This window comes from Branchiostoma lanceolatum, chromosome 1 (genome assembly GCF_035083965.1).
Source record: "Branchiostoma lanceolatum isolate klBraLanc5 chromosome 1, klBraLanc5.hap2, whole genome shotgun sequence".
NCBI classification, from domain to species: Eukaryota; Metazoa; Chordata; class Leptocardii; order Amphioxiformes; family Branchiostomatidae; genus Branchiostoma; species Branchiostoma lanceolatum.
The window spans coordinates 37,031,023-37,045,472 of NC_089722.1; the positions used below are offsets into that span (position 1 = coordinate 37,031,023).

A 14,450-nucleotide genomic window follows, 5' to 3' on the forward strand; every position below is an offset into this window, starting at 1 on the left:
TATGGCTATTCCGACCTACCCTACTGAACACATTCCAAGATTTGTGAAGCTTGGGGGGGGGGGGTGTAGGGCCAGAGTCTTCTACCGGGACCAACCCAAAGTCCCTCCGCCGCACACGACCAGTTCACGAGGACAGTGTTCGTGTGGCTCCCACCCCTGCCCCACATCTCAACGTTTATACGACAGACAGGAAAAAAGGGCTCAGCAAAAAAAAAAGCTGAGTCAAGTCAGCACAGCATATGTTCAGCATGCCCCCAGCTCACCAGAACAAGAAGAACACAGCGATGTGCCCGAGTAAAACAAGCAGAAAGGAGGAAAGCAGAGCCAAATCAACAGCTTCGCTGCACGATGGTGAACTGTGACACAGATGGAGGGACTGGGACGGAGACGCCACCACCCTGCTGGGGGAGCCGTAGGATGAGGAGAAGGAGGATTCTGATGAGGTAGAAGAAGAGATTGCCAGTACTAATAGTAAGGTTCCAAACCTGAACTGTTTTGTAAATTTGATGCGTGATATAAATAACATGTGAGCAGAGGAAGGGTTAGGAGATCTGCTAGATATGTTGGATTATGCGGATGACATGCTTAGTGCAGTATGGAGCCAGCGAAGACTAGCAGCAAGACAGACTTAGATAGACCAGTACTTCAAGACTAAGTACATGTATAAACTCTGCAATGAATGAACTCTACAATGTATAAACTCATAATGTACGGAGTAGTACATGAATGTAACATCAGACCACTTTTGTATGGAACTGATTTATGTAATGTAGGCCAGCTTGGTTTTTGAATGGAAAACTTTGCACCACATGTAATTAAACACCATTAACTTTAAAATCTTTGTGTCTGTCGTATCTTGTCATTTTGTATTATGTTTAAGAAGACCACTTGTCTAAGATGACCACTTTAGATGGGTCCCCAGGGTGGTCGTCTTAGACAAGTTTGACTGTACACCGATTCAACACAGCTGTCGAATCACAGTATACCACCACCAAACCACGACAGAGCACAAACTAAGAAGATACCTCTAAACAGACTTCGCGACTAGCAACAGATATGTGAAATAAAGTATTGCCATAATGATTAAACACTTGATATACGGGTATATCAACTTGGTGAACTGATTGGTGAAATGATTGTGCCATAAGAAATTGAGAATGTGTGAAAGCATTAGTAAAACGACGAAGGAAGGAAGGAAGGCACAGAAGTTGCAAATAGTTACTACCGATATCATGTTCTATGTAAACGATATTTGCGAGAAACATTTATTCCTCGACAGAAATTAATAGAATACTTTGCGTACTGTAATGTATTTCATTTCAGTTTCATATTTTGTGACATCATGAAATTTAAACAATTTAACGATGACACCCGTTCGAAATTATGACCCATAGTAGAACCCATACCATGTCAATTCCACAGGTTTCTTTTTTTAGCCACTTTTAAGTTCGCTTTGAAGCGGTCACAATAAAACACCTCAAACATGAAACCACAATAAAAAAGTCAAGAATCACAGTATAATAAGTCATGTTCCTCACAATTTCCGCAGCTAGGTTTCGCCACAGGACATGACCGCAGCACGCGCCGGTCAAAGTCACCAATTATAGCGGGGAACTGCTGGGGGAGACCAAGTGTCCGAATTGGATTCAACAGGTACACTCAATGATATCACAACTTTTTTAAATACACAGGTCAGCTAGAAAATGCTTCAAAATATATATCGACTATTGAAAAGAAGGCGACATACATAACAAAATTTCGCCTTTACGTATGATACGGATATTTTATAGATCATAACAGGAAATGGGGAGGGAGGCCTATATCTGTGTCAGATGATTATAGCCATGCTGTAGAGTAGACTTCAAACGGCCTGGCCTGAATCCCACTGGTCAAACGCAGACAGCATGGAGCGGTACGTCGAGACAGTTGTCACCACCTTCATGAAGGCACAGAGCTGGGCTGGGCCTTGACAACGATCAGTCCGGCCTGGCGATCTTTGATGTCTACAAGGTACACACCCGGTCTGCTGGAAAAGCTAAGGCGGTGAACATCAAGCCAGTGTTTGAGCCGGCCAGCTGCACTGGTGAGCTGCAGTCCCTGGACTCTGACGCGTGCGTCAACGATGCATTAAAGAAGGGCTTTACACAGTCCTTCACAGACATTTACGCACAGAAGTTGGCCAAAGCACTAGAAGAGGGATCCGCCATCGAAGACGTCAAGGTGGACCTGTGGCTCTCTGCCATCCAGCTGCTACACGCCAGCTGGTTTTGGGGCACCGTGGATCCGACGTCGTAGCCCGGGGCTGAAATCATGAGGGTGCACGGAGGACTCTGAAGTGGAGAGCTCGAGGCGCCTGGATGATTACTTGGATACCAGTTTAGTTTTGGTCAGTTCGCCAGCTTTTGTTCAACTGCTAAGGCCCCCATTAACTCAACGACGATTGTGTTGCGACCTACACTGAATTTGCATGACCCTTAACTTCATATTTTGAATATCATGCAAAATTTAAAAGTATGACTCATTTGACGATACAAAATCATGAAGAGCATAAAGAGACTTTCTATCCTTAAAATTTGCTGAGTGGTGTGTCAAATGTATATGGGGGCTCCCATGTTTTAGGAGCTGCCTAGAGCTTGTTAAAAGGGAAAGGGCTAACAACCTCTCCATGTTAAAATATGCCCTGCTAATAAAACAGCAAGGACACTGACAGTGCCCTATGTGCCACTGGTGACTGAATGAATTGTATGAATTGTAGGGTGACAAGAACAAAGAGGATGGTGGTGGAGGCACAGTGAGAAATAGGGAAGGGGAAGAGAAGGTGGTCAGAGGAGCAGGAGATGGAGAGTCATCGATGGAGGTCATCGTGGAGATGACTCCAATTCTGTTTGCCAGCGGCATTCAAATGTAAGTTTGGTCAGTGCTCTTTCTCTATTTCACCTGCAAAGGCCCCCATGCCACTAGCACTAGACAGCGACTGTGCTGCGTTGGTCTTCATAATTGCAATATCATGCAAAATATGACCTATGTGCCACTTGTGACTAGAGGACTTGTTTGATTGCAGGGAGATGGAGAAGATGGTGGTAATGATGATTATGGAGATAATTGGGGAGGTAATGACGATGGTCATAAAGGAGAAGCTGACAGACATGGCGGAGCTAAAAAAACGTAGAAAGATTTATTTTTTTTCTTTGAAATTTTCTGAGAAACTTTCAATTGCTGCGCAGGGTAAATGAGGTTGCCATCTATGAAAACGGGGGAGTAATAAAGCATACACACACATGTACAAACCTCTGTGGTAGCTTGTCATTGGTAATTCTTTAGTTCAATCTATAGAAAGTTTATAATTAATTCATCTTGTTATATGAAGTTTATGTACTACGAAATACTTGTTGAATTTCATTCATGGACATGGCTCGACCAGTGTTTCTGGCACTCAATGCACGTTACAAGACGTGGTCTTCAAAAAGGGAAAGGCACTTGCATATATCCTTATTAAAATATATATTTTTATTTGATTTAATCAAACCCAACCAGATATATGAGTTTTGCCTGGCAATGAAACTCTCGGTTTGTCTGTCAGATATTGCAGACCTGTTCAGTCCGAACCACCGTAGACTCGTCCATCCTGAACCACAAGAAGCGCAAGTTCGGACCGTGTACACGGATGCTCAAAAGCAGCTGGTAGAGTTGACAAAGTTTTACATGGCAACTAACCCCAGGATGAGATCCATGCTCAGGTAAACCATGTAGATACAAACATAATTGTTTTATATATGTACCTTGGGACCAGAATGAAGGTTATCGATTTTACCATTATCTTATAATTTCACATTGTTTTCCATTCAGCTAATTTGTTAAAATTGAATGGGGCTCCTCAGTACAATGAAGTAGCCTGTGATGTGCTTAATGCATTGTGTAACCAAAATATATGTGCCTTATATGTGGCAGAGGCTTTCATCCCGATAGGACCGTTTAACAGTAGCTTCGGATTGAAGCTGAATGATTGATGTTCATTACTAGTCGGATTTTTCCATGGTCAACGTTGATTGAAATAGGCTATATTATAACCATAATACAACAAATCCCTGCCGGTCACAACAAAAGGAGAGGAATGAGTCTGGCAGCAGCCTGCCTCTCAAAGCATGGACGCAATCCTTAGATCTCTCTGAAGTGGAGATAGAGGTGGAAGATGGACATCCGGTGATGCTGAGAAGTTCTTTGCTGACCATGAAAACGTGAACACAAAGCCAAAACTGGAGAGACGAATCTGGTTGTGATTGACACGGATCTGCCCTCCCAACCACACAAGACATTCATGGCTGCCGGGCCTTTTCCCACCCGCTAGCCGCAGACCCAAAAGACGGACAAATCTGGGTGCTGAACTATGGTAATGTTTTGATTGGACTATAAGTTTTGATTTTTTTTTTAAATCCATGGAGTGTTTTCGTTCTTGTCTTGGTGAAGAAAACGTTCAAAAGGTCGTCGGCCGGCATCAAATTGCGCATTTTATCGTTAGATAAACTGAATGAGTACATTAAATCATAGTTGCATGTTAGCCAACCTCAAGGGCTTGTCTGCTGCCAATTGGATATTATTGTTTTGTTGTGTGACATTGAGGAACAAGAGCACAGGACAGTTATAGGTTCCTGTATTAGCATGTTCAGGTACCCCCTGCAATGGTGGCTAACTCCACCGCTTTGAATCATGAAAACCCAAATGCAAATCACTTCCCAACTCCCTAATTCCTTGTTAACATATGGTATCATTAAAAAGACTTTGTATACAGCTGTATTAAGCACATTGCTTATGACTGAGATATGTTCCTTTAAATGAGATATGTTCCTTTAAATGAAGAAAATAATGCAGGCAGAGCTCCACTTTGCGGAACAGCAGACCCAGTTCTTGCAGGAGTCCCTGGCTGCTAAGCAGCTGCACGGGGGAAGGCCGATGTCCTGGAGCAGGACATGAAACAGCATTCCCAGTCCTTGCAAGAGTACCTGGCTTCCAAGTAGCTCCAGGGGGAGAAGGCCCATGTCCTGGAGCAGGACATGGACCTTGTTGATGACACCGGTCTTCAAACCGCGCAAGGACATAATCAACAAGCTGTACTTAAGAAAGGTAAGAAGCGAGGCAGATAACGGCATGGTATGAGTATCTGGACTTCAAACTGCGCAATGACATAATCCACAATCTGTATCTAAACCAACTAGGAGGCATCAAATGGTTGCATCTCTGACCACTAAAGTAAAGCCAAATATTCATATTATGCGCCAAAGGCTAGTTAAAAGATATTGATTGTAATAAAATAAATGCAGGAGGGAATAAGACTATAGATGAGAGAGTGAGCACAGTGGTATGGGTATACTTTTCCTGGACACACTTTTTTTTTTACTGTATTAGGCAAAACTGAGCGAGGAAGATAATGGAATAGTAACCGTATGTAATGACTTCAAACTCCCTAAGGACGTAAACAACTACCTCTATCCCTACCAAAAAAAGGTAAACGAGTTGTTTCAGTCAGTTTATCTCAGTCTGTTCACCGAGATAAAGCTTAATAAAGATAGTATTCATCAAAAGCAAGCTGAAAGATTTTCAAACAAGTCAGATGGTTTCATTTCCGATCGCCAAGATGAAGCTCAATATATTTATATTCATTCATATATTATCATATTTAATCATCATTTTTATTCATAAATATTCATATAAAGCTCAATATTCATATACATCACAATTCAAGACCTCTCAACGTAAGAAATGTCGAGGAGCATACAATAATTGGTCTCGAATACGTCTCAAGTTTCCAAGACTCCGTAATGCAAGCTCAATGTCTGTACACCTCACCATTGACACGTTCGATGCGAGACGTAGAAAATTATGCTATCCTTTCCAATGCCAAGCACTTTGTGTTTATTCCTGCATGCATAAAAATTGCCCTTGACATCATGTGAAAGGGAATGCTTTTTGAATTTTGTCAAGTTCACAAAGCTGACAATTCTTTTCATTTTTTTTCTTTCCAAATGAAAAAGGTCGAGACGCCAAAGAAGACCAGGAAGAAGCATCAGCAGAGGATGTCGAGCATGCTTCGGAACTCGTACCCGGCCAAGCCCTAGCTGACCAGCTAGTTAACAATCCGCTAATATAAACACTTTCAGTTTACTAAAACCAACCAAGGGGCACACCAAGGCGGAGCAGCCATCTCAAAGTTCACACCATCAACGCCAGAACTATTGAAATATTCGTATTCCCCCGTACCATTCCCCAGTGCAATGCTCTGCCTGGCACGGTTGTGACAGATCCCACCGTTGAACTTGGGAACATGTTCCATTTGACAAAGCATCCATGAATGATCATCCCTCATGTTTTGGGAGGACGGAGCAACGTTTGCCAATCATGGACATGTAGTATGCATATAGGTATATATATATATGTATATCGCTCGCGTAGGGGCCCTACGCGAGCGAGCCAACGACGAATCGAGCGATAGGGATCCTGCTTTAAGGAGGGTGGTCTGTCAGTACATTTAATGGTTGAACAGCCAGTAATTTACATCATCATCATCTCCTCCGATGCTGAGCAATCCCTCTAGACGAAGACAAGACGTGATGACCCACCATCTCTAGCGATATCAATAGAAGCAACGATGAAAGAGTACAAACTAGACATCTTGCGTTTCTTCAAGAGCGATGATCCTGTAAGGCAATTTGACCTGTGAGAACTTTTTTTTTTTAAATCATTGCCTCTGCCAAATCTATATAAGAGGAGTGCATAGCTTGTGGGCATGTACCCACAGACGATCCTGCCAACGGTTCCTCCTCGACAGACTAGTCACACGTATCAGAGTCTCTCCACACTACCAGATCCATTTAACCATCTAACAAAAAAGGAGAAACGAAAGATCAACTGACATTCCGAGAATCAGTGTCCTACACTGAAGCTGAAAACATGACAAAGAAGGATGTTCAAGTCGAAATAAAAAGGATACTGCACGGCATAAAGCGCATGCCAGCACTTCTGTAACCTGACCCAACACTAAGTATAGACCAAATGAACATTCAGCATATGACAGCGAGGCCAGGCATGACGACATATTAAGCAGTCATCGCAAAAACATTCAAGAAAAACTGCCAAGTCGCGTGCCTAAGGAATTTATGGAAACAATACAGTCAAGAACACTATCCTAGGAGATAAAGGCATGCTAAGGGCCTCTGACATGCGGTATGAAATTATTGTGCTCACAACAGAGCTTGAGAAACAACAGAAGGCAAGCTATAAAGTGATCGGCAGCAGAGATGCAGAGAATCTGCTACTTATTAATGTAAACATTGTACTTTGAATAGGATAGAAAACGAATGTCATTTTGTGGTAGAATGTGGATTATATACCAAAGAAAGAGATGAACTGTATAAGCTTGTAGAAAACCTATTTCCCTACTTCACACATTTAATCACTGTACAAAAATTCATGTTCCTAATGCGACTAGACAAACCTCCCATTGAAAAACAGGTCTGTAGAAGTAGAATTTATCTAATGATAGTCATACTCTTTTATGTCCGTTAATTGTACTTGTATTTTATTTTGACTTGTACTTAGCGAAGAGTGACAGAAATGTGCAATAAAGGTCTTCATTCATTCATAAATACGCAGATGAGCGCAACATGACCAAGATCTAACGCATGCCCAATACAATGTTCCTACACCATCTCATGCTGAGACAAGTCTTTCCTGCAAATCTCAGGATCTTGACCAACAGAAAGATCTGGGGATTGTATATCCACTCCCTGAGAGACCACACTTTTGCTATCTACATAACCGCAGCAATCAGTCCACTCATGGCTGAAAATGAGGAGCGCCAATTCTCAAACTTTTAAACGCATAACCAAGCCAGCTGATTAGTATGGAACCCCAGAGCACTCCATCACCAAAATCCTCGTCAGAACTCACTTAAGTCAGAAGGCAGGGGCGAGTGAACACCAAGATTGTAACAAAATGATCTCACAAGCTGCAAAACCCTTACCCATAGTGAGAACAAGGATTTCTGTAGCACTGTTGAAGTATTTACGAGGAGCGCAGGCACATTGTGAGGGCAGTGCTGGGAGGACTTTGCTGTTCAGTCAAACCTTTCACAACACTTGAGGACCAACACCGCATATCCAAGTCTCCAGATATCCTCTGGGTGCGACTAGATCGTGAACTTTTAGGACTGTCTAAAGACATTTTATCTGCTCCGTGTATATTGGAGCTCATCCACTTACACACAGAAACTCTGAAAATCATGTTATAGAAATTTTAGAAAATGAAATCTCCAGACACAGCGCAAAAGGATTCATTGTTCTGGGGGGATATTTAAACTCTCGTTTCGGCAGTCTTCAAGACCGTGTTAACAATGATGACCATGACGACAGCAATCAATTTGTAAATTTAAACTGTAGTTAGGACAGACAGCACATGTACAAGGCACCACCAAACAAATTTGGCACACTAAGTTGTGACCTCTCAGTCCAAACTGACCTGTTTAAAGGGTAGCCGGTGATCTACACGGAAATATTACTTGTTACCTAATAATATAGTATCAAAAGGAAGTAGTACAGTTGATTATGTTATTTGTAACCAATCATTCTTTAAAACATATTGTTATTTCTTGTCATCCTTTAACTATACTTTTAGACCATTGTATGTTGTCAGTGTTTATACAATCAAAAACTGATATACACAATGTTCAAGAATAGAAAGAACCTCTGACGCCAAACAAGCATCTCAACGTTTTGGCTGGAATGAAAAATCAGCACAAAAAGGTTTCCAATCTTTAAACCAATCTCACATCTAACAAGGATTACACGGCATTTCACATCTCACCAGCGCCTCAGATTGATTGCTTATGCCAGCAGGGACTTCGAGAGTTTATGGCTAAAACAGGCGACAAACAAATGACATAAGGAAATAAAACGTTTTAAACCGGAAACCTTAGTTGACGCTAGACTCACCCTAACGTTTTTCTAAGATCTTAGTTCACCTCCGGCTCACCCACTCTTCAAAGCTCGAGGCAAGTGCAATTTTTTCCAAGTATCCCGCTCAAAATATGTGAGGGATTTCTATCTACAAAATCACAGCCTCTTGCCTACTCATTACAGGCCACACGTCAATCCCGGGTCATCAGTGAGGTTGGGACACCTGGGTTTTGTGACTGTGGAATAACTTTTGTCAGGTGTGGTGTAGACAGCCTTGCAGAGAAGAATTCTGATAAGCATATAAGTCTGTTTACTTTCTGTCTAGGAGCGCTAGAAGTTGTGGCATGTGCCATGGAGGCTGAGATGTCACCACGGCTGTTAAACATCGCCCCACCGGCTGTGTGTGAGGTTTGCAGGCTCCCTTTTTCCCTATGATCTGATGACTTAGCAAATGAGGCAGCCCACGCCACCAAAGGAGGGCGAATAAATCGCCTCCAGACTACTCAGGTAAGCACAGCACACATCAGTCCAAGATACATGAGAAAGCAACAGCTAGTTGAACCTGAAGAAACATGAGTTGCCTTAGCCTCTACCAGGCCAAATAGAGAGAATTGTATGAAGGGTGTCGGCTACAGAGAGGGTGCAATATGCATTTCTTGGAGCCTTCAAGTGAAACCCTGTTCCATTCTTGGATTTTTCTACGTGTTTCTTTGTTTAGATTCCGCCGAGAGAACAGGCCTAAGATTAAACCACCCCGAAACACCCGGCAATTCAAAGAAAGGGACCACTCCCATTATTGTCTTCCCCGATATCGTGGACGCAGACTTCTTCTGCCGAGAGATCCTGGCCGACACAATTGCACCGATCCTGCACAATGACTTTGGGACAGGTTGCAGCAGGTAGGTCTTTCCTTTTGATGGATATACCGAGATGGTTTTAGTTTGAGATCGTTCCTCTGCCTGTGGTTTGCAGAGTAGGATTTAGAGCATACATGCAAATTAATGTTGTCAATGGAAACGTTGGCCTTAGTACACTATCGGAAAAGATGCCCATGTTGACGGTGTAGTTGAAAGATAAGACTAAGGGTGGCGTAAAATATGTTCCAAAGCTGCTCAATATGATCTGTCATGTATCTATAGCTAATTAACAGTCATTTTCTAAAATGCCAGTAAACAATGGCGCCTTTCTTTAGTTACCTACGTCCTCGATCACAAACGTCATATTGACATCATTCGAAGAATCGAGAATCGCTCTCGCATGTGTTATGATTTATATACTACTAGAACGTAGTATAGAACGTTCGTCAACAGCCGAGCTTAACCATGATGACATCGAGTATTTATACAAGGTACAACACAATTCTCTTGCTGATCGAAAAGGCCATGGACGGGATGACAGCAGTGGACCAGTTATCTAAAGATGAGCTGACAAAGAACCTGTTCTCTCATGGTGGCCTGGATGTACATGAAACAAGAGCTGTGCGGCTAATCCTTTGAAAGCGTTTCTAAAGGAAGAACTGAATGGCATTGAACGTATAATACATTGAAATTGAATTTGCCACCCTGCATTACTGTTTAACTGCCCAGAAACATGTGAGCCTAAATCGTATGATGTCCCTCACCACATCCAAACTTGTACTGCATACATGTGCCATCTGCCGTGAGATCAAACAAGTTTATGATGACTATTCTGGGCAACAGGGAGGTGAACGGAGGATGTGACTTCCGCGTAGCACTGAACATGTATTACACGGGAAAGCATCTACCAATGTGATGTAACTTTTCACCTCTACCGGAAATCCAACAAATCTCCTATCTGCCTACTGAAAACAAGAACAATACATTCAGCGCCTACACAATCAAACATTCCTCCACGCTGTACGAATCCTCAACCAGGTAATTCTCTACCCAAAATTAAAGATTGAAAAAGATGCCTCATTTGATATTGCAGTTTAAAGATAAGACTAAGGAAAATATGGACCTCTGACAGTTGGATAGTGTAATTGATGATGTCTATACACCCAATTAACAGCCATTTTATTTAATTACATAAATAAAATGCTGTCTGAAAGGTCTGACCGTTTACGAAATTAAACGGTATATGTTGCTTGAAGCGATCTGCTTTTTCAATAAGAAAATGCTATGATTGTCATGGCCGTTCGATAATGATGGTGTTTGTGAATATATGTTTAGACGATAATGGAAAAGCCCAAAAAAGGTAAAATCAGAAAGCCACAAAGAAATTTTGAAAAAAAAGGAGCGTACTGCTTGACCTCCACGTGGTGCTCCCTGGTTAACGCGAACAGTCAGGTGCTTCATGACAAGGTTTCATCTATCATACTGTTGACAGCCTGCTACCGACGGACAAATAAGTCTAGCAGGGAAGAAGCTACTTCAGTGTAAGTTTGAAAACCATATTTTCAACCATCCCTAATAGAAATTGTATTAATCAAATAGGATAATGCACTAATTTGATTTTTCGTCATTTGATCGCATTTACGACAAATCAAAAGCTTTATGTATGGCGTGGTAGAGTTGATAAATGTAACTGTTACTGCTTTTCTCCTACAGAAAAATAGACGCACGGTGATAAAGGAATACCATTTCGAGATGAATGAATGGAACTTTGACGGTGCAACGGACGAGGTGAAGTGAATTTCAAAGTGGCCTTGGTCACAGTCATATGTCTCTCAGTCTCAGTCAGGCAGTTATGGCGTTATTGTAAAATTCACTTCAATATAGCAATTCTCCTTTTCCCGCGGTACTGGTAGTGTTGGTAAACCACCTAGTTCATTAGCGCAAGCGAGGATTTTTACCCTTCCTGTTCATATAAAGATGCTACTATAGAGCGCTATAGACTCTTACAATGTTATCACAAAATCCACAGATGCTAGTATGGTGCCCAACACTTAGCAGCACCATTAGTATCACGACCGTTAAGAAAGCCATCAAGAAGAGTATATCGAACTGCAGGAACAAACAGAAAACAAGGTAAATGCAATCATTAGTATGCGTGACTATCTGATTTGTACTTAAGCATCTTATAGAGTATTTGACTTCTCAGTAATGTTACGGTCGCAATTGCTTACCTCCCGGTGCTCTAACGATTAGTAGGGTACCTGTTCAGCAGCGCTTCAATAAATTATTTGTGAACATATCTATGGAAATTACCTTACTGTGTGGCTTTGTATTTTCATTCAGGTACGTGAAATCCATGGGGGCAAACAAAAAGCGATTGTTCGAGAGAGGGAGGATTAGGGCCGTCCCCACCGATGACAACCAGTCCGATCGGCACGGGACAGACACGACCTCGGTTGTCGAGGCTGTCTCCACTAAAGAATCGTCGGTACGAAACTAGGAGAACGACTTAAAGGTGTCAGCCTCTCTTGGTATGTAAATTTGTCATTTTATTGCCAGCGCCAACCGGTCGAGTTTGAATCAAATTTCATCCAGAATTGATTAATTCAAAAATGAATGTGATGGGCCTAATGAGAATTTCCTCCTGTTTCAGTGACTGCCCACAGAGGTAATCTAGCAGGATCTCCATTTGGTTGCATTGTGTATAAAAGAAATATTGCGTTTAAATGATAGGCAACTTTAAATGTTTTCTGGCACCGCGTATGGCCAACGTGAAGCCGGCAAAGGCGAATTCAAATCTTCCAATTTATGCAGACCTTCTAAGTCTCTGCAAATAATAACTAGAGTTCCAAGACCTCATACCTTCGCCAAATGATTTTAACCTTTATGACTGACGTATTAGGAGTGTTTCTCATCAATAATAAATCATACCAGTTGATTGTCGTAAAATATAACATGTCCAAAGTATCAGCTTAACAACTTATGAGCCTACGGTTATGCTAATATTTATCATCAATTATGCAAAAGAGGCCCTTATTAACATAATTTTATTCAACGATGTTAACATTCACATAAATTCCCGATGCCACAAAAAAAGTATTAGATGTATGAAATTGCCGTCATTTGCCAGTGTGGAATTATACAAGTTACTCATTAAGTATGCAAATTAGACCCACATTTGCATATTTTCTATCTATTAACAGTCCTCTCTTCCTCAGTTACAATTTGAATAGTCATATCATGGAACAAAGCGGATTTTTAAAGTTGCCTTATTAATTATGCAAATTAGAATCTGATTTGCATAATTATTTTCCAATCAAACTAAGCATCACACAAGCTATCCACATACCAAAAATGATGACCATCCATCAAGGTCATCTTGTTATAGTATTTTCTCATTAATTATGTAAATGAGGTCTTCATTTGCATAGTTCATATCAATTGATATTTCTCTCTTCCTCAGTTACATATGTCACATGTTTCAGAGTCCTATCATGGAATTTGGCGGATGTATAAACTTTCCTAATTAATTATGCAAATTAGATACCGATTTGCATAAGAAGTGTCTAATCATGGACATCATCACTCAAGCTATCTACCTACCAAAAATCATTACCATCCATCAAGCCCTTCTTGAGTTATTCCCTTTCAAAGTCAGACGCAAAACCTGATCCTGCAGTTCCAAAAAAGCCGCTAGGGGGCCCAAACCCACACCACTTGCTCTCTGTCCAAAGATCTATCTACCACTCAAAAATAAGTTCCATAGCATGTCCGGAACACGAGTCATCAAAACAGGAAGTTCCGCTGCAGTACCGTAAGAAGCCGCTAGGGGGCCCAAAATCTCATCGTTTTAGGTCTCATCAAAACCTACCAACATACCAAATATCAAAACAATCCATCAAGGCATTCTCGAGTTATGCTGTGCCACTACAAACAGACAAACGCTACCCTCTGCATAACCTTCTCGGCGAAGGTAATAATTGTGAATAATGTTTTTTTCTGTGTGCAAGTTTCCAAATGTGTTTAACAGTGAGAGTAGAAGTTGTTCTTACTGAAGAGGGTAACAAATCATTTTTGTTCTCTCAGGTGCGTTTTGGCAGCGCACCATCCACAAGACACCACCGCATTGGAATTCGACTTAGAGGATTGGCACCTCCAAGGAGGATCAGTTTTTCATCATTGACCAAACCAGAGTCAAGCCGAATCTCCAAGGACTGTTTTAGTTCTATAACAACTCAGCGCGCAGGATGTCAAGCCCAAACCAAGATCCAGGTATGCTGTAAATTCAAGTCTATCCGTGACACTATATATAGTAACAAAATTAGCTACAACTCTGAGATTTCTATGAAAATGACAAAGAAGCAAGTTTAAACGTAACAAAACGTTAAGAATTCACTGTATAAAATGCGAAGTATATTATATCATAACTTCAGGACATGCTAGATATAATCAGGACTGGGATGAAGAACGCTGTAAACACAAGTTGGCTCTGTCACTGAGACATGGAATGCCATTTACAGGTGCGTGCCTGCCCGCCGTACCACTTAACCTGAATCGCAAGGCAAACAATGTGACAGCGTTTTGCCTCTCCTGGATTTGCAGAAGGACTACCATACTCTGCTGGCCATCCTCTATCTCCTCTGTGACC

At 41.6% G+C, this 14,450-nt stretch overlaps 1 long non-coding RNA gene across 1 annotated transcript; it reads left to right on the forward strand.

Annotated features, from left to right (window-relative positions):
- Positions 1-10,931: 10,931 nt before the first annotated feature.
- On the forward strand, positions 10,932-14,159 carry LOC136421628 (uncharacterized). Its single transcript, XR_010753476.1, has 4 exons — positions 10,932-11,590; positions 11,832-11,935; positions 12,146-12,333; positions 13,889-14,159. It is a non-coding gene; the product is annotated as an uncharacterized lncRNA (long non-coding RNA).
- The last annotated feature ends 291 nt before the right edge of the window (positions 14,160-14,450 follow it).